Source organism: Neomonachus schauinslandi, chromosome 4 (genome assembly GCF_002201575.2).
Source record: "Neomonachus schauinslandi chromosome 4, ASM220157v2, whole genome shotgun sequence".
Lineage (NCBI taxonomy): Eukaryota > Metazoa > Chordata > Mammalia > Carnivora > Phocidae > Neomonachus > Neomonachus schauinslandi.
The window spans coordinates 176,505,375-176,528,789 of NC_058406.1; the positions used below are offsets into that span (position 1 = coordinate 176,505,375).

The following is a 23,415-nucleotide window of genomic DNA, read 5'->3' on the forward strand; positions in this document are numbered from 1 at the left end:
CGTGTGCCCATGCATGCATGTGCACACACACATGGGTGTGTGTGCTCAGCCCCTTTGGCAGCCCACCACCCTTTGAGAAGTAAAAGCCAGGTAGAGGGAGCCCTCCTAGATTGCTGGTGGGAACTAAAAATGGTGTAGCCGCTTTGGAAAACAGTGTGGCAGGCCCTCCAAAATTTGAACATAAAACTCCATACAACCCAGCAAATTCCACGCCTACGTATCTGCACAGGAGAAATGAAAACCTATGTTAACCTAAAGACTCGCATACGAATGCTTATAGCATTGTTATCCGTGAGTCCCAAACCAAAAACAACCCAAATGTCTATCCACCGTGGAGCAGAGAGACAAATCCACGTGGAGAGAGAGACCACGCGGTGTGTTTGCACAACGGATTATTATCCCACAGTAAAAAGGAACAGAGTACTCATGCACTCGACAATGCAGATGAATCTCAAAAACAAAACGCCAGACACAGAAACCACGTATTATATTATTTCACTTCTATGAAACACCCCAACGGCAAGTTTATAGACAAATTTAGAGAGAAAAAAGTAGATTCGTGGTTACGTGGAGCTGAGGACAGGGAGTAACTGTAAATGGACATGAAGCATCTTATTGGGTAATGAAAATATCCTAAAACTGTATTATGGTTATGGTTGCACCAGTGGGTAAAGTGACTAAAAACCACTGAACTGTACACGGGAAATGGTAGATCTGATGATACATAAAATACACCTCGAATCAGTTTTCTGTTGTTGCTGTTACAGTACCACAAATGTAGCAGCTTAAAGGAACACAACTTTATTATCTTACAATTCTCCAGACAGCGCTTCACCGGGTTGAAATCAAGGTGTCAGCAGGTCCCCACTCCCTCCAGAGACTCTGGGGGAGAATATGTTCTCTCGTATCTAGTGGCTGCAGTGTCCCTTGGCCTGTACCCCTCCCCCATGTCCAACGCCAGCAGCAAAGCCTCCTCAGATCTCGGATCCGGACCCCGTTTCCATCACCGACCTCCCGCTGACTCTGACCCTCCCTCTTATGAGGCCCACCAGATAATCCAGGTTGAGTTCCCCATCTCAAGATTTTTAACGTAGTCCCGTCTGCAGGTCCCTGTTGCGAGGTAAGGCGATGTATTCACAGGCTCTGGGGACTAGGGTGTGGATGTCATTGGGAGGCCATTATTCTGTCTACCATCTGCCTCAGTAAAATTGTTAGGAACACAAAAAAAGGAAGTGGCCAGCATGTAGGGCTCATGCAGGTGACCGGTCTCAAACCCCTGCTGCTGAAGAAGTCCCCGGGAGCCCTGTTCCAGGGCACCATGTGCAGCATAAAGGACCTGAAAGCGCCCTCACTTTGTCTTCAAAACACAGGAGGGAATAGGGCAAGAGAATGATAGATCCTGAGAAGAAGACCTGGACAAATGGTCAAGTTCTAGATGAGGGTATGAGGGGACGGGGAGAAACGCCTTTAGTTTTCACAGATGTGACTCTCCTTCCCCGCCCGCCCCCCCCACCCCCCCACCCCGCCCCACGGTCAAGTCTAAGAAAAAAGAGATGTCTGCGCAAATCAAAGTCTCTGCATGTTCTGAAATTTCCATTTCATTGATTATTTTAAAAGAACCCAAATTAAGTCAGTCCCCAGATGATCTCTGATTTTGCAAACACCTGCGTCAATAGGGAAGGAGCCCCCCTCAACGAACAGCCCCCACAGCAGGGGCCACGCCAGACCGTCCCCATCATGGGAACGGGAAAGCGCAAGCAGGACCCGACTCTGCTCCACTCACAGGGAGCATTCAGAACCCCAGCACCCGCAGGCCTCATCCCCCTCTGCGCTCACACCTTACAGTAACCCTGCCCAGGGTCACCCCTCTGCCTTGTCCCCATCAGGTTGAGAGCGTTCCCGCCAGATGGAAATGGTGCCTTCCTCCCCACCTCTTCTAGTGGAGTGTCCTCCCTGGTGCCTAGGGCAGTGCGGGCACAGAGAAGCTACTCAGGAAACACCGGGACCGTATAAATGTATAGACTGTGTGTGTAGCTTTTCTATATATAACCATGCTGTTATTTGCAGTATACAATGGGTATTCGAAAAAATGCTTGTTTTCATATACATGTACGCATATAATATGTGCATGTTTTATACAAACAGACAGGTTTATATGTATAAAAGCACATTTTATATAGAGAACACAGGCGTCCAATAAACGATGGTTTCATATACACCGTATGCCCATGTATGTATGTATGTGTGTGCATATACGTATATATGAAGGAAGGAAGAGGTAAAGAACAGACATGGTGTAAAGGCAAACAGGCTGAGAAGCTAAAATGAAAACTTTAGGAGGACAGACATGATGTCTCTTCCGTTCTCCACTGGATCCCTAAGTCTTATGTAGCACAGTGCCTGCCTGGTACTTAGTACGTGCTCAATAAATACTGGTTGACTGGATGAATGGCCAATGAATGGCCAGCCTTGTTTCATTCAATGAGCATTTACTGAGCAAGTACGTACCGATTGTCAGAGGCGGGGCAAGACTCTGGGGAGCCAAGGTGAACAAACAGACAGAAGTAGTGTCTACTTTTGGGGTGGTGGTGGGGAGACCTACTTAACAGGAATTAACAGGCACACAAGCCACACACCCCACACACACATGGACAGGAGAGATTTAAGGGGAAGGAACAGGGTCTTGAGATGAAAAGGAAGATCTACAAGACAGTCTGAAACCGAGGAAGGAGGCATCTGTCCTGCAAAGACCCAGGGACCCATTATCAGGCAGAGGGAACAGCATGAGTCAAGGGTGGAAGGAGCCCAGTTCTCCAGGGAACGAAAAGAAGCGGGTGGGTGACAGCAGGCGAGGAAGAGCAGAGCGCCAACAGGGAACTCAGGAAGGCAGGGGCTGGGGCCTCAGGACCTTGGGCTCTGGTTAGTGTTTCAGTGACAACAGAAAGTCACGGAGGGTTTTCAGCAGGGACAGTATGGTCTGATTTATGTTTTCAGTAGGAGCAACAGGAAGAATGAATTTGGGGGGGAATGTCCCCCCAGCATCATGCCAACTTGTCAGAGAGTGAGAACCCCTGAACAACACTCAGAAAGCTAACACGTGACTCTGCCATGATTAATTCACTTCATTTTTCCAGCCATTTAGTAAGCACCTAAGCACCTAGGATGTACCAGGCACTGTGATAAATGCTGGAGATACTGAGGTGAAGGAGACACGGGCCCCTTCCTCCAGGAACCTAAAATCTCTACTGTCCAAGATCAGCCAGCTTGGCACAGATGAGACTAATTTAACTCAGACCAATATTTATGAAAGGGGGTAGAAATTCAGCCTCTGGATCAACACAGTGTCCTGATTTCCTCCTTTCTTTATCATTTATTTGTTTATACCCTGCCTCCTTCTGAAAGAGATTTGGGATAACTTGCAACACAAAAAGGATGGATGAAGAGAATAAACAGTAAGAGAAAATGACAGTGGGAACAAAGCAAATAGACTGAACTAAGGACCCATTATGGCTGCTGGTGATTAAGCACAAATTTGGCTCTGAGCACCCAGGCAGCCAAGGCAAAAAGGGATAGAGGGTAAGGGAGAACAACCTTTCCTCTGTGGTAGCACAGCTTTTCCTGGCTGTCCCTAAATTCTAAAAATCAAAGATGGGGTCTACTGGGGGTGGGCATGGAGGTGAAGCCAGGAGAGGTAACCCTGAGTAAAGTTACACCTGCTATTTCATCTTGTTCAGTGCGGAACTCCACATCTTCCCTTACACCTGGGCTCCCCATCTAGTTCTCCTAGTTACCAAGGTAGAGACTGGTGTTTCTTAATAACTTTGTCTTTCTCACTTCCTCCTTCCCATCACCAACTTCACACATGTTAGACCCAAGTTCTGTCAGTCGCATCCCAGTTTTCAAACACATTCTCTTCCTTCACTGTCCCGCATCATTCCCCTGCTACTGGTTCCCAGGCTCAGAAACAACCTCCTAACAGTGTCCCTGCCTCTAGCCTGGCTCTTTTCCACAATTTCACCAGAGATTTTTCTAGAAATTGTGCCTGGGTTGCATCACCCTTCTGCTTATAGTACTCTCATGAGTGGACCCAACCCACCCTTGCCCACTGGGCAGCAGCCATGCGGCTTGGGCAGGGCTGACCATGTCCCCCTTATGGGGGGTCCTTGGCTGGACCCTTAACCTATCAGCACACAGCATTCTCCTGGCCACGGGGATTGGCTCCAGGCTGCACACATAACCTAAGAACTGGAGAAGAAAAGTAGATGTGAAGGCTGGAACTGCTGAAGCTATCTTAGCACCATGAGGCAGGCAGCCTGAGGATAAAGTTCATACGGGAGGGCAGAGCTGAGACAACAGAGGAATGAGCCAGGGCTCAGATCCAATACCACCTACAGCCTGTGTACCTGGATGTTTCAGTTACACGTCACATGCTCATTAATTTCCTTTCCTCGCTGAGCCACCTTGACTTGAGTTTACTGTTATCAGCAACCAGAAGCACCTCTATTCTCCATCATCTCAACAGAAAGTACAAACTCCATAGCATGGTATAGAGCAGAGGTCAGCAAACCACAGCTCATGGGCCAAGTCAGGCAAACCATCTGTTTTTGTCAATAAAGTTTTATTGGAATACAGCCATACCCAGTCATTTATGGATTATCTTTGACAGCTCAGGTGCTACCATGGCAGAGCAGATCAGCTGTGACCATATAACCCAAAAGGCCTAAAAATTTACCATCTGGTTCTTTACAGAAAATGTCTGCTGACCCTTGGCATACAGGTCACCCGCATTCAGGCTTCTGCCTTCCCTTCCAGGCTGACCAGCCACCATTATCCTCTGCCTCCCCACCCACTGCAATAGCTGTCACCTCCCTGGTTTGGTTGTGCTGAGCCTTTCTGCAAAATTCCTTCCATCCATCCCTGTGGTCTAGCTAACTCCCTGCATCCTCCCAAACTTAGCTCAGGCATCACCTCTTCTTTGCGGGTCCCCCGTGAGGGTTAGGAGTGCCCTTGTGCAAACACAGCACCTTTGCTTGCCTCTATCCTCCTGCCTTGCTGAGCACAGTTATCCAACGGTGCACCTGTCTCCACCTCTGGACTGCAAGCCCCTCACTGCCCAGGATCACAGATTCTTTATCTCTCTATCCCTGTGCTTATTCACACAGCACAACATGACACGCAGCAGGTGGCTCCATGTTCACTGACCTGAACTGCAAGAGTCTGAGTCTTCAAGGACTGTGAATGGGCTGGCTGGTGTCTCCACCACAAAAAGGGAGGTGGCAGGAGACAGGAGAGCATCCAAAGCAAGTTCGCCCATCTCACCGTGTTTCTAAGGTCCGCCATGACGGAGGAGGGCCCCGCTGTGGCCTCGGCTGCACAGCTCAGTCAGGGTTATTGATTACAGACAACAGAAGTCAGTGATGATTATTTTATGGAGAATGGGAATTTGATGAGAAAATAATGAAAAGCCCCAGAAGCAGCAAGCAGGCTAGAGAGCTAGGCTGGGTTAAAGGAGCGAGGGAGACTGGGCAGAGGGGAAATGTGACCGAGGCCACGCCACAGGACATCGGCTTAGGACACTTGCCATTGTCAACTGGACTCCCGATTCCAAAGGACTGCTCGCTGCTCCTGTGTCATCGTGGCCCTCGGCCAGGACCAAAGCCACATGGCTGAGCAAAGGCAGAAAGAAAGAATGTCTGGTCTACCTCAGCCTCTGTATGGAGAGGCCGAGCTCTGCCCCCTTCCAAGACCTACACACTGGAGGTTCCCCCAAAGAGGAAGGCGGGCAGGATGCTGAGTACCCCAAAATACAGCAAGTGTCCATGAGACACACCAATGCAGCGAACTGTAGAAATTAAATAACTATAGAGCCATGGGCCCTTTCTGTCCATAACTGGTCCACTCTGAGTCCACCGAGTGGACTCAGGAACTCCCAGGGTGGCAGAAGTGAGGGAGAGGCCCCTGCCTGTGTCTACATAATGCCAGGGCCAAGTGTGGACAAAGGAAGTGTTTCTTCATCTCTCACCACAGAGAGCAAGTGTCAAGCAGAATTTCAAGTATCTGCTATTGCAAAACATCTAAAGCAGTAGCAAAAGGTCATTTCCAGAAACATCCCTCTCCCTCTACCCCATAAAGACACGAGGCTGCAGATACATTCTGGACAACTTCATTGCCATTATCTGAAATTCATTCGTTCATTTGTTCCTTCATGCATGCATTCATTCACTCTGCAAACTTCCCGGGACCCAGATATGTCAAGTCCTACACCGGGTATCTGGGTTACAAAGATGAATCTGCTGCCGTCCTTGACTTCCAGAAGTCCAATCAACTAGAGAAGACAGAAACAAAGTGACTTTTGCTTTGGGGACGGCAGCTGCAGTGGAGGGTTAGAGGTGATCCGAATATAAGCTGCAGACCCTTTTTTAGCATGTGCGGGCATCACTCCATGTCCACACACACACACACAATGACCTACCCCCTTACTCAGCCACCAGCCCCACAGTCCACAGGACCAGGGCTGCATGTCCAATCTGGATACTACTGCGTTGGTTAAAAATTTCAAGCCTTGGGCAGTCCGCTTCTCTGAGTGGGAGGACAAAAGGCAGAGGCGGACACCTGAGGTGTCCTAGAAAATACACCCTAGTTCTTGCCAATAGTTGGTCCTCAGAAAGTGGGTAAAGTTAGTCTCAGGTGCCCCTGCTCTATCCTCCACAAATCAGGATACCAACACCTGCCATTTGCATCATTTTCTGGTTTATTAAACCCTTTTGCACATTCCCTCATTCATCATTCACTAAACACCTGTTTATATGTGAAGCACTTTGCTTACAGCTAGGAATGTGAAGAGTCATAAAACACAGCCCCTACTCTTTTGGATGCCTCTTCCTCTAGGAAGCCCCCCTTGGTCTCTCAGGATGAGTCTGATGTCTCCCACCCCATCATGGGCTCACAGTTCCATGTATCATCAATGTCCTTCAATCAAAACTCCCTGGCTTAGTGGAAATAGGGATTCTTGTACCTCATGCATCCCTGTATTCCCAGGGCCTACACCACTGTGACACACAGTGGGGGTAGAATGAACCCCTGGGGGTGTGAGGTAAGAATCTGGCATCAGTCACCCCCCGCCCCCCGCACTTCGTTTCTAGATCAGGAAGTTTGTCTCCAAGAGCAGGGATGCTGTGCCTCTTATCCCACTCTTTTCATACCAAATTCCACACTGACTTGACACCCCAGCCAGATTCTGGCTCTCCCTCTCCCCAGGAACCACAGAATCCCATCTGCCCTCCTGTGATCAATTTATTGTTGGGGATTCTACACCCTCTGTCTGGGCAGAGCCTGTGATTCAAAGAAAAAAAATGGATGCCTAATGATGGAATGTCAGGCACTCATTTATTCATTAAGCAAATATTTACTAAGCACCCACGCTAGGCTCTATCCTAGGGGCAGAAAGGCAGAGACAATGCAGGCCAAAATCACTGGCTGCCCTTGAAGGTCTGACCGTGAAATGGTGTGATGCCAAGCGGTGTCCCTCTGGCGAATGAATGAGTGAATGGACCGCAGGTGATGTCAAGTGATCATGGCAGATGACGTCAGGAAGTAACCTGAGCTGAACTGGGGCACACGGTCTGTTGTAGGGGGGCGAGCACGTAGTTCTTCAGCCCCAGGTCCCTCTGTAACCATCAGGGTACCCCTGCCTCCATGTATTCTCCTGTCCACCTCCACAGTGCAAGAGACATGGATAGGATGAGCCCCTTCTGGCCGCTGCTGGCTTCCTAATCGAAGTCAAGGATTTGTGTTTACTCAGGGTCTATAAACACGCACCCAAAAAAAGGGCTTAAGAGAAAGCAGATGAAATGTGGGGAAAGACGAGCTAATAAAACCAGGGGAAGATGCTGTGAGTTTTCAACCATGGCTGTAATTAAAGAAGCCTGGCAGGGAGGAAGCTTGGAGGGCCAAGGCCCGTGGATGCGCGCAGTGCCTACGTGTCCAGGGAACATGTAAACCATCACTTCCTGCAGAATTAATTGGTCCCCGGTGGGAGCTGCGTGCTAGGTTCCCCTGGACCAGGCAGCAAACGTGGCTTTCCCGCCCCGCTCCTGCCACCAGGTGTCACACAGCCTGTCAAGACTGCATTTAAAAATCCGCGGACCGGCAGGTCAGTTGAGGACAACCTTAGGCAGGGGAACCTGTGTTCCTGATGAAGTGTGAGAAGCTGAGGCTGCCCTCTTCCAGAACATTCACTGTCACCTCGCCTCCCAAAGCATCTATCTCATGGGGTCGCTGCCCCAGACACCTAAGCAACACCTGTCCGCACACCATGTTCTTCCTCGGTCCAGGCAGGAACCTAGGGTGTGGAGAAGCACCTCTCTTCTCAAGTATGGACGAGAGTCTGGCCTGAATTTGAAAGCAAGGGGCCAAGATGGAGAGCAGCCCGGGAGCCCCAAGGATACCCCCAGGAAGTGGAAGACTTCCCGGAGATCAAAGGGGGCAAATGATGGGTGATGCCCAGGGCTAGCCTTAAGGAAACCCTAAAGAACAAGTTTCCACAATTAAAGACAACAGAGGGGAGGGGATGAGTGAGGCCCAGAAAACAGTCGATGTCTTTGATTAAGCACTGATGAAACTCCCCATCACCGCTTTAATCTGGCTCCCCTGAGGGTTCCACTGGCTTCGCAATGTTTTCAAAGAAAACAATCTTGAATACACGTTATTCCCCAAGTCACCACACAGAGACACGGCCCTGCTGCCTCCCCCCGTCTTCAGAGCAGTTTCCCAGATGAGTCTTTAATGTCACATAATCACAGCCTTGGCTCTTCTCTGTCGAAGATGATCTTTCTCACCAGCTTTTACTCTCTCCAGGTCCAATTCCTTTATTAGAGTCTCAGTGTACCCGCAACTTCCTGCACTCGAAGCTGAAGCCAATCTCCTTGACCTGACACCAGCTCTCACAAAGCCAAGGCCCTGATAACACTGAAGCACTCTCGGAAAACTGACTTGGTTCTAATACCAGAGTGGACTCTATCGTGAGTCGACTCCAAGCATACCTGGATTCTGAGCCATTCTGAGTATGAATGATCATGAGCACCACACACTGCAGGACTGCTCCAAAGCTGAGCTGATCCACACATTCACACCCTGTAGTTCCTTGAATGCTGGCCTGCCTGCTTTTGCACACGCTGTTCCCTTTGTCTGAAATGCTATTCCTAGCACTGGACTTCAAAATTCAGTTCAAACTGTCGCCTTCTCTGTAAAGCTTTCCTCAGCCCCTCCAGCAGAGTTCACGTCAACGCATCCTGAGTGTGTGAGCGTGGCCAGGCACGGGGCTTGGCCAGATGTACAGAGAAGAGAAATTTCTAAATGTGGCTAGAGACCCGCTCAGGCTAGCGTCTCCAAATAACCTCTGGCTTGCAATTCTATTTTAAAAGTTTTACTGTGCAGTATTTAGGATGGACAAAAAATATATATATAAAGAATAATCAAACCATCTCTTGTACCCACCACCTAGCTTAAGGAATAAAATATAATGAATACAAAGTCCCCTGGGTACCCCACCACAATCATAGGCATCTCCCCAATTCCCCAGAGGTAAGCACTATCCTGAATTGGGCATTTATTACTGCTATGCATTTCTTACCACATATGATTATACCCCCAAACAATGTGTATCATTGTTTTCCAAGTTTTAAAATTTTGACACCATTAACACTTTGCATATTAATACAATGATTTGTTTCTATGTCCATCCCCTCCGACGGTCCAGGACTCTGTGAGCGGTGCCCGCATCCTGCTAATCTCGGTCTTGGGGCACATGCCCCAAATCCTGGCCCACAGTCATGCTGAATGCGTGCTTAGTGAAAGTGGGAGGGGACGGAGAAGAAGAAGGAAAAGAAAACAGCAAGGATAGGGTTTTCGCTCACTGGACACCAAAAGGCTTCCCCATGGAGTCTATCTGCAGCACCACCTTCCGAAAAGCCTCCTGCCGTCTGTAGACTCCAAAGGCACAGGGACCCAAGTAAGACGGGTTTTGCTGTGAGGAGCAGAGCCCACAGTACTGTACCCAGCACACAGGAGGGGCTCTGGATGCATTTGGTGAATGAAAGACCATGTCTACAGATAAGACAATGGAAAGCTTGGAACAAGACAGCATGGCTGATCTGGAGGAGATCCAACTTGGGGACCATCTAATAGAGAGGACAGTCCTCACTCATGGAGGACCCATGTCTTCCTTCGCTCAGCTCCACAGCAGAAGCCCCGGGCTACACACTAACTTGTCGCTCACTGCACAACAACCTCAGGTGGCTTCCAGGAACTTTGGAGGAAACCCAGAGGGGGTCATACAAATGAGAAGATGCTTAAACACACAAGGCGGGGGGGAGGGAACAGGGAGGGGAGGACAGGTTATGTGGCCACCATGAGAACAGGCTAATTTTGAGAGAACAAGCAATACAATCCTCCAGAATAAAGGAGAGATGAGGCCTTAGTAATGCTCTTTCCCTTAGTTATGCTGTGTCTCTGACTTTCCGAATTCCCTGTCGGCTTGAAGTGCATCTGTGAGGAGACCACTAAGTGGGGTTTAAGAGCAGCCGGGCTAAGAAATTAAGTTCCTATTCTGGTCCTGACCAGCTGTGCAGCCTTAGACAGATCACTCAACCTCTCTGGGCTCCAATTTTCTGAAAAAAGTATGTAATCATTCTGCCAACACTCTTGGAACAAGGCCTGCTATGAGCCTGACCTGTGGACCTGAACCAGAAAAAGGCCCAACCTTAGGGCCTGGCGATGTTTAATGGAAAAGGCCACAGCATGAACACAAAGCACTGCACAGATGTGAACTGCTGTGATTAGACTTTATTTGCTGTCACATAAGCCACTTTCTGACTTTTTCCTCTTCTTCTTTTTTTTTTTTTTTTAAGATTCAAGACATAGTGTTTGGTCAATGCTAAGTAGAACAGAGAACCAGGAAGCTCATCTTTAATTCAGTGCTGACAATACTCAGCTCAGCTCAAACTTGGCAAAAATGCTTTCTTCCAGCACATCTATTCATAGACGTCTGTTCCTAGAGTTAGCTCTCAATTATTCAGTCTAACAGAGGAATTGTCCCATGCTCTGAGAAAGGCGTGCAGGAGGGCAGGAGGGAGGGGTCGGGGGGACAGAGAAGGAAAGGGGAGAGGAGAGCAGGGCAGACCTAAAAAAGACCCCTCTGCCCGCCCCCCCCCCCCCCAGAAAACAGCAGGCCCTCTGGAAGGGTGCAAGGTGACAGTGCCTTCAGGGTAGGGTCATTAGGACAGGGACGAGGGGAGGTGACAGGCATATTACCCAACCCACTGAGTAAGGAGTGCTTCATAGAGCCGCTCCACAGGTGAAGAGTGGGCGGCTCGGAGGAGCAAAGGGGCAGGCCAGAGACGGTGGCACAGCCGGGCTGTGTGCCCAGCAGTGGCCCCCTCAGGAGCCCCCAAAACCGAGACCCCAGGGAAGTGCAACCCTGGAGGGCCAGAGGCTTCACCTTTTTCCCAAGGACTCCACCTTGCACCGAACCTCCTATTTGCTGAGCTGAACGCCATCTCCCTACCAGGTGCTGACGGGGATTTGGGGGGAGGTTGCTGGGCACCCTGATGTCACCAGCTTTTCACTCTGTGCTCTGGTCCTTCGTTTTCTTCCCCTGACCCTGGACACTGCGGCGCGAGGACCAGGCGTGACTCAGCTCGGGACGCCCAGGGCCAGCCCAGCAAGCAGCGAGAGCTTCAGCTCTTCACGCGCTCACCCACAGCAGCACACCTGCCCCATCTCCATACCCCTTCCTCCACCAGCTGCTAGGGGCGCAGCCCAGGTGCCCGGCAGGAGGACAGAGGGCGATGGGAATGGAGAAAACGAGGGATGTTCGGGACCCTCAACAAATGTCTGTGTGAGATGCTCAACCATGTCTCCCTTTGTATCTAAACCCAGAAGCACATACACACATATAAAGATTACGAACCTTGGGGTTTTAAATGAACATTTAAAAAAAAAAACACTCCCATTTCAATCTGCCACCCAAGGCAGAAAATTAATTCGTACCCTTACTCATCAAATATCCATTTGACACCTGTGCACATCTTTGGATGCTCAGTGCCTTCCTTAAAAAAGATGGCTAAGGAGTTTTTAACTAGACCCTCTCCAAAACGCAGGCAGAGATGACAAGTGGGCTGCATGACAGACACAGAACTCGAGAGGAAACGGCATTTTAAATACCATAGAGACTGTCTGGAAATTGGCAATCCCATCAACGGGGATAGCTCAGCCCCCCCGCTGAGGCGCCTGGGGCTGCTCCTTCTGGGTTTCTCAGAAGGCTGCTTATCCTTGCCGAGCCCCCTATATCCTGCCAGAGCCCGGCAGCAGGTTCTGAAGAGCCACCCTGCTCCTCCCTGAGGTCAAGCAGAAGCCCCCGCGCTCTGGATGCGCAGGAGGAGGGGGCACCCACATGCCTGCACAGAAGTCTGCCTATGTTCCCCTGAGAAGGCGCTGGCCCATAGCTCCCTCATTCTGAACCACAAGCTCACTTCTGCCTTGGCCCTTCAGACACCGCGTCACCCAAACGGAAAACATCTTGCTATTCTTCATGGGCAACTGTCACTCACCTAACCTGTCCCTGAGAGTAACTTCCAGCGGACTGGACGAGAGGCGCTGGCCTTGTGGTGTCCCCAGATGCCCTTCACCCTCTCAGCTGCTAACCAGGACACGGGGTGCGGTGAGTCTTGAAAAGTCACAGGACTCTGACCCCGGGTTAGCTCCTTTATCAAAGGGTAACTGCAGCTCCTTCCTGACGGGTCTAGAAGGCTCTACTCAGGGTGGTCAGTGCCTTCAAGAACTACTCACTGTGTCTTTCTCCAACGGTCTTCCAGTCTATCATTAGGCCTGTTGGTATTTTAACCTCGGGCATGGCTGGGCCTCGGTTTTAGTGATTGTTCCGTTCTGTTGTACACTATTTATAAAGTGATCTAAGCATTGGTTTTTCTTTCTTTCCCTGCAAACAGTAGAGTTCTAGGTTTCTTAGAAGAAATAAGACAGGAACACAGAAGAGGGGAGGCAAGAAGGCTTCCTTCCAGTAAAAGTAGTATCATAACCACACTGCAGAAAATGCATAAAAGAGAGAAAGGAAATTTGTCCATATTCATATCCCCCTCTCACAGCCTCAGACGCCATCTTGGTGTGTATTTCCTTCCAACCTTTTTTCCTACAAATAACTGCTTTTCTCAGTTTCAGTTTCCTCCCAGACTCATTTGAGTGGCCACAGGATAACTGATTCGAGTACTCGGTACATTTCAGACACTTAGGTTACTTCCCATTTATTGTGTTATTGTAAAAGGGGCTGAATGGACAATCTTTTTTTTTTTTTTGGATGTATTTATTTATTTGAGAGAGAGAAGGACAGAGAGGGTATGAGCAGGGGGAGGGCCGGGGAGGGGTGGAGAGAGAGAATCACAAGCAAACTCCCTGCCGAGCACAGAGCCCGCCTGATGCAGGGCTTGATCCCAGGACCCTGAGATCGTGACCTGAGCTAAAACCAAGAGTCAGACACTCAACCGACTGAGCCACCCAAATGCTCCCTAAGCTGATGATCTTTATGCAACATTCTGTCCATATCTTTAATTGCTCCTTTAGGAAAGCTCCCAAGAAATAGGTTCACTGGGTCACAGGTTACAAATATTTTTATGGCTCTTGACATAAATTGCCATGGTTTCCAAGAAGGGTCTTTGAAGGACCCGGCTGGCCACCAGCAAAAAGATACAGGTGCCTTCACGGGGCAGTGACACTGTTCACAGGCACCACAGGGTGGGGATAGGGGCACCCGCTCGGTTTCCTCTGCAGAGAGCTCTTATGGAACATTCCGGTCTCTGCACATCAGCTCATGCACTCTCAGGGGCTTTTCAACTCCCCCCTTGTTGAGTGGGAGCTCCAAAGTACACATAAGAATAAGCTCCGAAGTGGAATCTAATACTCCCTCCCTCCTGCCCCAACAGCTACTTAATATGATGGGGAACAGAAGATCAGGTTCCTTTTCTTTCAGTTTTAAGTGTCCAAGGTCTTGAGATAAAGATCAGTTTACCTGAGAGAGGCAATTTCCAACCACATTCCTGGTCATGAAGGGAATTGTTGGCGGAAGGGGGGTGGGGACACTCCAAAGGTCATACCTTGTTATTCCTCATTTACTTCTGCAAGGGGGAGGTCTAGGGTAAAGTCACAAGTATGCAAATGCTGTTTTTCTACACTTCCCCTGCATTTCACCACTGAAACTTTGAGAAACTGCTGCTTGGGAAAGAGAAGGTCCCACTGGGAGGCAGTGCCTCGGTGAGTGGGGTCATCTCCCAAGGCTGGGGTCCCTTAAGGGCCCAGGAGCCCTTTCGAGCAACTCCAGATTGGGGCATTCGATCACATCCTTGAGGTGGGCAGTCATACAGCTCCTACTCTAGGGGCTGCTGTGACCAGAGACTTCGCTTTTATTAAAAAAAAAAAAGAAGAGTCAGGCCTCACTAGACTGCGAGAGGCCGCCTCCGTCTGTCCACTGGGTCTGACACACAACACAGGACAGCTGGTCCTCCAAAAATTCTCTTCAAATTTAATCACACTCAAGCTGGAGAGAACCCTGGAATAATCACGCATACCTGCGTAATATACGTAGCCCCCCACCGGGTCAGGACCGCTGCACATTCTGAAGAGGTCCCCCACGCACCACAACATCAATGGAATCGTATCGCATCCTACTTTAACTCAGCCATATTCAACTCTACTCAAACGGCCAAACTTTTTTTTTTTTTTTTTAATTTTTAAAAGTTTAAATAAGGGGTACCTGGTGGTGCAGTTGGTTAAGCATCCAACTCTTGGATCCGGCTGAGATCGTGATCTCAGGGTCCTGAGATGGAGCCCCGCGTCGGGCTCCATGCTCAGCGGGGAGTCTGCTTGAGATTCTCTCTCTGCCTCTGCCCTTCCCCCCACTCACGCTCACACTCACTTTCTCTCTCTTTCTCTGTCTCTCTCAAATAAATGAATAAACCTTAAAAAATAATAAAAGTTTAAATAATGTGAAAGTGTATTTTGCCTGTTGTACTTAATTTGTATTTGTTTTATTTTTTGGATATTGTACTTGATTGTACATCATACACTACTGTTTATGCCATACATTTACTCCGACCTGTTCCTACATAGCATCACAGACACGAAATCACACGTACGCAAACTATCCCTCAGGGACAAATGGGGAGTCGGTCCGACCATTTTCACCACGCTGTGCTGACTTCTGAAAGTCATGATTAAGACGAGACTCTATGTAAGGTTTCCTCTCCTTCGGTGCTTTTAGGTCGTGAGGGATGTGTCGTCTGTTAGGTAGCAGCAGAGAATCAGTCTCAGATCACAACAGGAAACCAGGCCTCCCAGGCTGGCCAGCATGGGGTGGGGGGGTGGGGGGAGGGCCCCTGGCTTTATAACCTGCCTACCAAGGACAGGGGTCTGGGCACAAAAACTTGCCCTCACATTGGGCCCCGAGCTGGCTGTGCAGCCCTCAGCTGGGCTTTCCCCTCCCTGGCCTGCTGCTCCCTCATTCTTTCAAAGAGTGTCCTGGATGATTCTCAAACCCGTGTGTGACTCTGGGCAACTCACATCACCTCTTTGGGCCTCCGCTGTCTGAACAGGTCCCACGTTGGAAGAGAATTAGCCCAAGTGGGATTCCCGGACAACACCCCCCTGTGTTGAGATGCTGACCTCCTCAGCACTGTGGGCAGGTGGCCCTGGGATCAGTCACCTCCAGCTAGGAGATGCATCCTCTTTTACTGCCCATCTCCTGACCCACGCCTTACAAATTCTCTTTCCTAGGTGAGCCATGGCCTGAAAAAGCCTGGGAAGGATGGGACTAGGTGATCTTCAATGCCCTTTCCTTCTGAACACCAGCCACTCAGAGTTAGAAACAGACGGTACAGGGGTAAGAGATGACAGTACCTGGGGGTTCTCCAACTGGGTCTCTAACAGGGACCTCTGCACCAGAATCACCTGAGAGAGTTTGTTAACAATGTGGCTTCTTGGCCCTTCCACCCAGGAAGCTTAAGCACACCACATTACGTCAGATGAAAGGAGTACTGGGGAAGAGGGAACGCATGCGTAGAATGTTCTGGAAAGTTCACATATTGAAAATGGACGGGAGGGACCAGCAGAAGTATTAACACTATGTCACTTATTTTCTAGGCTACAATGATTAGGGTCCAAATACTGAGATTTTCCTTTCAAATTCAAACTCTGCCAAAGCATGAACCCACAGCACCTATCTCCCCCCCAAATCTTTCTCTTGTGGGGGTGTCCGCAGACCATGAGATATGCTGCAAATCCCAACACCAAATGCATCAAGGGGTATATTAATAGCGTGAGTCAGTTTCACACTGATTTTACCAAAAAACCTCACCACTCAAAGTAGCCCAAGTCATACATCTACTTGTAGGAATACTCTATACGTTCTGACCTTCCTTGCCCGGCTGCTCGTAATAGGTGGTTTTGGTGACAGTGGTGGCCCAGATGCCTACCATGAAAACCACCCCATTCCAAAGCAGTACTGAGCAGCAAGAGAGGCTACTCTTTGTAGACAACTCCCTTTGGAGATTTTTTGGAGTTATGGCTGAGGGTCACTTGAAAGAGGTAGTCAAAATAAGGGGTGGGCACTCAAGCTGGTGGGATACGTTTTCCTTCTAGCTCTGAGTTTTCTCAGCGTCCTCACCTGTGAGATGGGGATAACATGACGTGCCTCACACACTTTCTGTGACCGTAAGAAATAAAACATGCAGATACACATTGTCCATGCTCGACAGGGAGACCAAAACAAAACAAAACAAAATTACCAAACCCACCACATGATGCTCATGGGAGCCTTATGATCCAGGAGGCTTTTACCTGGGCCATGAAAGCCTGCACAAAGGGTTGGCAATGACTCCCCCTGCTATCCTGTCCCCAAACGCAGCCAGAGAGCTTCTCCGGTTCCTGGGTGACAAGAATGGGCCTGGGAGGACGGGGGGCTGGGCCTGGGTTAGCCTAAGGAAACAAAGGCTCCCTTCTCAAGCTGCACAGGCCCTTAGGGACTTGTGTGGGTGGCAGTGGGCTCCACACTGTGTATCCTCCGACACAGACTCATCACAGGGCCTAGCACACAGTAGGTGCTCGCTTGATTATAGTCACCGAATAGCAGGATGCAGCCTGTTCCTCCATTACGAACTGGACACTGATCGTGAAGGCACGCTCAGAAAGGACTGGAAAACGTCCCTCAGCTTTCATTCACAAGCCCGTGTGATCTTGGGCACACAGCCTGGCCTCTGGTGCCTCCGACGCTCAGAGCAGTACACGAAACCAGAGTTCAGGGGAGTAAGAGCAGACATTTTAGGATGTTATTGACCAAGTTTCACTTCCACATTGTCTTCTGCATTCGACTTCAACTCTGGTTTTGAGCAAAGCCGGGGCCGTGCAGAGACTCGCAGGAAAAGCCTCTGTTAGCAGCAGGCTCCTCTCCCTGAGCTCAGGCCCCTGAGGCTGCGTGGACAGCGGCCTTCTGCTCCAGAGCACCTCTCAGCCGGCAGGCCCTGAGCCAGGCCCACTGAGACCTGTTCTGATGCAAGAGCTACAACAAGCTGCAAAAACAGGCACTGTGATACCAAGGGGTGGTGCAGCCTGCCAGAGTGCATGGCGAGGGAGCCGGGGGCGGCCCGAGACGCGGCCGCCACAGCGCCCAGTTCTGCACCCTGCCGGCATCCTGGGTCAAGGGAGACCCCCCGAAGGGCCAACCACACCGTGTAGTTTTGCGTAAAGCCCCCGCAGCAGTGTGATGTTATCTTAAAGAAACATCCGCCTCCCATCAGATTCATACCTTGTATCTCTGCCAAGAGGATGACCCTGGCCCTACACTTGCACTGGACAGATCAGTTCTCTGCTCACCTGGGACGAGGTCCTGGGGGAGGGGGACCTCTGGCGAGGGTTTCCACCAGGGGCTAGCTAGCAGCTCTCGTGCACATTGCCTCACTGAGTCCTTCCAACCAGCTTCAGCCCTGACAGCCCCAGCCCAGCAAGGTGAGGGACTGGCCCAAGGTCACACTGCCGCTGAGTGGCAGGGCTGGGGCTCCTGGAGCGCCACGGGGCGGCAGTGTCTGCTGAGTGGGCATTGGGCTTAGATTCCAAAGAGCTCCAAGTGGCCAGACTAAAGCCAGTCCCAGGAGGCTCTCTGAAGCAGATGAAGCCTCCTCCCGTCCTTGATTCCTCCACGTAGATACTCCCCACTGCACTCCCCACATCTGAGGATGCTGGGGCGGGGAGGGGCAAGCGGGCCAGCAGCCTCTGAGGGCAGTGACCTCCACGCTGTTGCTTTTCTTGCCTTGGGCTTTCTTCTTCACTGTGGCTTTAAGTGCTTAGTCCTCTGCTGAAGGAAGGTCACCAGCCCTGATACTGCTGAGCTGGGACAGGACACCCAGCTGGCCCCAGCCCCGGGTTGGGGGCTGCCTGGCACTGAGGACCATCCCAAGACACTCACAGGCAGGCACCGTGGAGCCATGAGGAGAGGCCCGGTTAAGCCCCAGTTTCCAGGCCTGATTTGGCCTCTTGCGCAAGATGCTTCTCCTTCTGGGTCCCAGTTCCCCCATCTGTTAAATTAAGAGTACTGGACGCCTAAACCCTGACACTCTGAACATGAGCTTCCTGCTCAATCCTTCCAGCCCAAACCACGTGTGAAGACCTGCTCTACGCTGCTTCCCTCCCCACCTCAACTGTTCTGGGGGTACAGGCCTTGTGATAAAGGAAGTGTGACAGGCCTTAGATAAAGGAAGGCTCTCTTCTTGCCACCCCTTCGTGTTCTCACTGGACTCTGTTCTAGGCCTCCATCTTTTTAATCGTATGTATTATGGGCATGGCTGCCTCTTCCTCTAACTGAACTATCAACTGCCTTCAGACCCTTGGGTGTCATATTCAGACTCATACCTGTATCCATCCAGGTCCTGAATGATGAGGGGAGTGGGGGTCTTCATGCTCTCCCTACTCAAAGTGTGGTCCACGGACCAGAGCTTCCCATGGGAAAGCATAAGAAATGCAGAACCTCAGCACATCCCCAGCCTCTGACTCAGAATCTGCAAAGGAACCCCCAAGTGATTTGGGGGCACACTCCAGTTTGGGGAGCACTGTTCCAAGATGCTCCCCAGCTTTGACTTGCCCCCACCCCACATCCCTTGCTTTGACCACCTAGAAGCGTTCCAACTTATGGGCCTTAGCAGGACTCACTAAAATGTAGCCCGTCATTAACCAAAAGAGATCTGTCTTAGGAACCTTCTAGAAGACTGCCACGGACTCCCACAAATAAGATCTGAAATGTACAGGCCCTAGGGTGATTCCTGGCATGTGTTACCCGCTGGCTCCCCACCCCCACCCCCCGAGTCTCAAGGAAGCTCAAGCAGCTCTCGAAAATGCTGAGGTCCCTTACCCTTGGCTCTGTGGATTTGGCTACTGTCACCCTCCTCACCTGTCAGAAGCTATAAACGGATGACTGCCCAGATGCCAACGTCCCCCAACAGAGACAAGCAGATCGGCGGGCCACCTGCCCCTCACGGGCCCTGTGTTCATGCTCAGAATATGCTCCTCTCTCATTCTCTACCCTTGACATTTATTCAACTTGGAAAGAAAAGAAAGTTTTCCAAAACACGTTTCCCAGTTTTTTAATAAACCCTGCAATTCCTCTAATAGTTTCAGATCATCTTAAATATTTATTAAAATCATTCTCAGCCACATTTCTTTAAACAATTCTCCTCGTTGACTTCGATTATTTATATATTTACGAACATGATGTCTCCTTCCCTCAGAGCAGATGGCAGCTAGTAAGTCTTTGGAAAGGAGAAAAAAAAATCAATGGGACGGAACGTAAACTCAGTGACTCCCTGATTTACTCTTCTTGACTAGCTCTAGTACAATTATCTTTCCATTCAGTGGAAGCGCCATATGATGGCCAGTCAACGACTGGTTTGGGAAAGCATGGAGCCTTGAACTGGAATCTTGGAAGAAGCTGTCAGCCCAGGACTCAGTTCCCAGGGGAATAGTAGCAGGACAGGACAATGGGACAGGGGTGGGGATGGACAGAGCCCTGGGGAGGGGGAGAGAGGAACCCACACTGGCCGAGCACCTGCTATGCGCCGTGCACCGTGCTGGAAGGCACTGCACGGGACCTCAGAGTTGATCTTCACAACCCTCACGTTCAAGCTGAAGAAGGCCCAGAGAGAGAGGACAAATCTTGCCCAAGGTCACAGAGCTAGTAAGCAGCAGAACCAGGATGTGTACCCAGGCAGTCTGGGCCCTAAGGCCAAGTGGACAAGGACGACAGGAAAATATAATTGCCCTTAACCTCATGCGTTCTTGGCTACAAAGTTACTATCTTTCTTTCAACCTGGTGAGGCCGGTCACTCCTTTTCAGACCGTCAAAAACTTCATTCCCAAGCAACGGGACCTTTGTCCATCTGAGAGTCTGAGGGACTCAGGTGTTGGTGTTAAAGCTGGAAGGCGTCCATGCAAAGGGGATGAGAACACAGGAAGTGAGTGCCATGAGCACCTCAAGAGTTAACTTTGAGAGTGAAAAAAAAAAAAAAAAGACCTCTGCCCTCAGAAATGGATGAAAAACACCATCTTAATGATGTTTTCTTCATCGGGCCTTTATCAAGTGTCCCAGATAGGGAAGGTGAAAAAGAATAAAATCAGCCAGCCCCCCTCTCGCCTCAATTTACTTCTCTGGAGAAGCTCCAAGTCAAGTTAAAACAGAGACATGGGGCTGGCCTTTGAGAAGCTCCAGTTGAGGAAACGGATGATGATCACCATTCAGCAGGGGTCTCGGCTACGGGCGTCACATTACTGCATGAGCAGAACAACCCCATGCTGCATGGTCCCATTTTACAAATGAGAACACTGAGGCTCTGACCCTTGGTGACAGGCCGATGGGGCAGTAAGAAGCAAAGGTGAACGTGTCGATTTGGGTCTTGCCCTCTCACTCAGGAACCTGTGAGGTGGACCGGCTGGAGCGGGGATGATTCTGCCTGCTCACCGATGAGGAAAAGGGGGTCCCAGGAGTGGAGCGACTTCCCTAAGGCTGCCTGACCGGCGTGTAGCTACGGTGGACCCATTTTAAATCTGATTTGTCACTAACTCAACACTGCCTCCACAGCACTTGCCGGAAGATGGATTCCCTGAAGACGGCCAAGTCCCAGGCTGCCGAAGCCACGGGATGGGGTCTCTTCAGACAAGGAGGTGGCAGCAAAGCTCAGCACGAGGCCACGTGACACCGGCTTCCCTCTAGAGTCCCTCCTGTCACTGTCTCTGGATCCTGAAGTAGAGCTGTCAGAGAACGCGCTTCCAGAACAGGGAATCAAAATGCACTTGGGAAGAACTGCCAAAGAACAATCTCAAGGTCACTTACAGGCCAGTGCCCGGACCTTGAGGTGGAGACCAAATGTACCTCCGTAAAGAGCAAGGGGGAAACCATGTCTCTTTTGTTCGTCGGTCACAAAACGTGTACCGTGTAGACAAGCACATGCCAGACAGCCTGCCAGGTGCCCGGGGAAACACAAAGGCCATTCAGAAGGGAGCAGAGCCCACAGAAGAAAGGGAGAGCGCGCTGTGGATGGAAGACGGGCAAGGATGCTGAATCGGCCGCTTCCTGGCTGAGGGTCTGGGGCCAAGTCCTGCACCCTCGCCAAGTCTTGCAAAGTAAGAATCAAACCTCTCCTTGACCGGTAACCGTGACCAGTTCACGTCTTAAAAACGAATCTGCCCGTGTCCAAACGGCAGCACGCTGCAGCACATAGGGGCCTGTTATTGCCTCTTACAATACTAGGAGCACCCAGTCTCACCTCCTGCCCTCCGGATGTGAAAAAAGCCACAGCTCAGAGCCTAAGAGAAGTGCACAGAAGCCTTTGGGAGCTGAGAAAGAAGGGTCAGCTGTAAAAGAAAGTGAAATTACTTGAAAATCTCCCAAAGTGAAGTGCAGAAACCCACACCGGGCCTTCACCTGAAGGCCACTTCCAAGTCCCCCTGTGCCTTAACCCACACTGGTCTCCTTCAGCACACGCACTGCTCCTCCCCATGCCAAAAGTCTGGCAAGGTCTGGAAAATGCAAATTCCAACGGGCCTCCCCAGGAAGAAAACTCGGGCCAGCTGACCTCTCCTGCATGCCCCACCAAGGAAGAAAACCACCTCTCCCTGGCTTCCTCCATGTTTACCAGGAACCCCCAAGTCTGGGAAAACAGCCCAGGTGTTAGCCCTGGCAACCCTCCTCGGACACTCATCTGGTGGTGGCAATCAAAATGCTGCTTCCTTTTCCACAGAATGCAATCTTTCCAGAATAGGAGAGGCTCAAAGTCAGAGTTTAAGCTCCTTTTCACAAGGAATCAATATTTTCACAAGATAATCCTCCTCGGGGGAGGGGATGGATTACACAGATCCCAGGTGGCAAAATGTGGCTCTCTGGGGATTGTGGGATGGATGTTACTGGGCACAGAAGCCAAAATGTAGACCCACCCCCACTCACTTCTCAAAATTCACGATCCAGCTCTTCATTTCACAAATATCTACCCAGAGCCTCCCATGTACCCAGGGACCCCTTCTAGGCGGTGGGGATGCAGAAATTAGAGAGGAAGCGACTGACAATGACACTTCCCATTACTGCGCCCCCTCCAGGCCAGGAAGTCAACGCTCACTTTCTCTAGGCCCTACTCAAAGCACCCATTTCACAGACAGCCGTCCAAGACTCAGAGAGGGTAACCGATTTGTCCAGGGTCACACACTAGTAAGGTGGCAGGGCCAGGAATTAAACATAGGTGCAAAGTCCACGTGATACTCCCCAGCGGGGCCTCCTTCCCGCTCAACCCCTCCCCCATCGGCTCCATTTCTTGCAGCAGGGTGGGGATCAAAGCCTCCCCCCACCCCGCCCCGGGCTCCGACCAGGGAAGTCCCCGGTTCCTCTTTCCTCCCACCCTCAACACGGGACACAGAGGTTCGAGACCCACTGTGTGTGAACATCGCCCCAGGAAAGCCCTGCAGGCTGCAAGGGCATCCACCCGGTTGCACTGAACTTCCATTTAAAAAAAAAGATGAGGAAAAGATAAAGGGCAAAGAGGAAGTGCTCTTTAAACACAGGCGGGTGGTTACCCCAGGAGGAAGTCTTAAGGCCAATGGAGATTTTGTTCACCCCCTCTAGTTCCTCTATTCGAAGCGACTGGCTTTCCAGCCCCCCATGCAAGTTGGCAGGGGGCTGCACAGAGCCGGGGCTAGACCCTGCGCCCTCACCTGGCGCGCAGGAGAGGTCTCGGGGTGCGGGTGGGGGGGCAGCCATCCCGAACGCCCCCTCCCTCCCGGCGCGGGGCCCCGCCGCGCGCTCCCCGCAGCTGGGTGGACCCGGGC

General features: G+C 50.7%; 1 protein-coding gene across 2 annotated transcripts in view; it reads right to left on the reverse strand.

The window, feature by feature from the left end:
* Nucleotides 1-23,415, reverse strand: part of CYRIB (CYFIP related Rac1 interactor B) — a 146,270-nt gene that overhangs the window by 122,173 nt on the left and 682 nt on the right. The window lies entirely within an intron of this gene.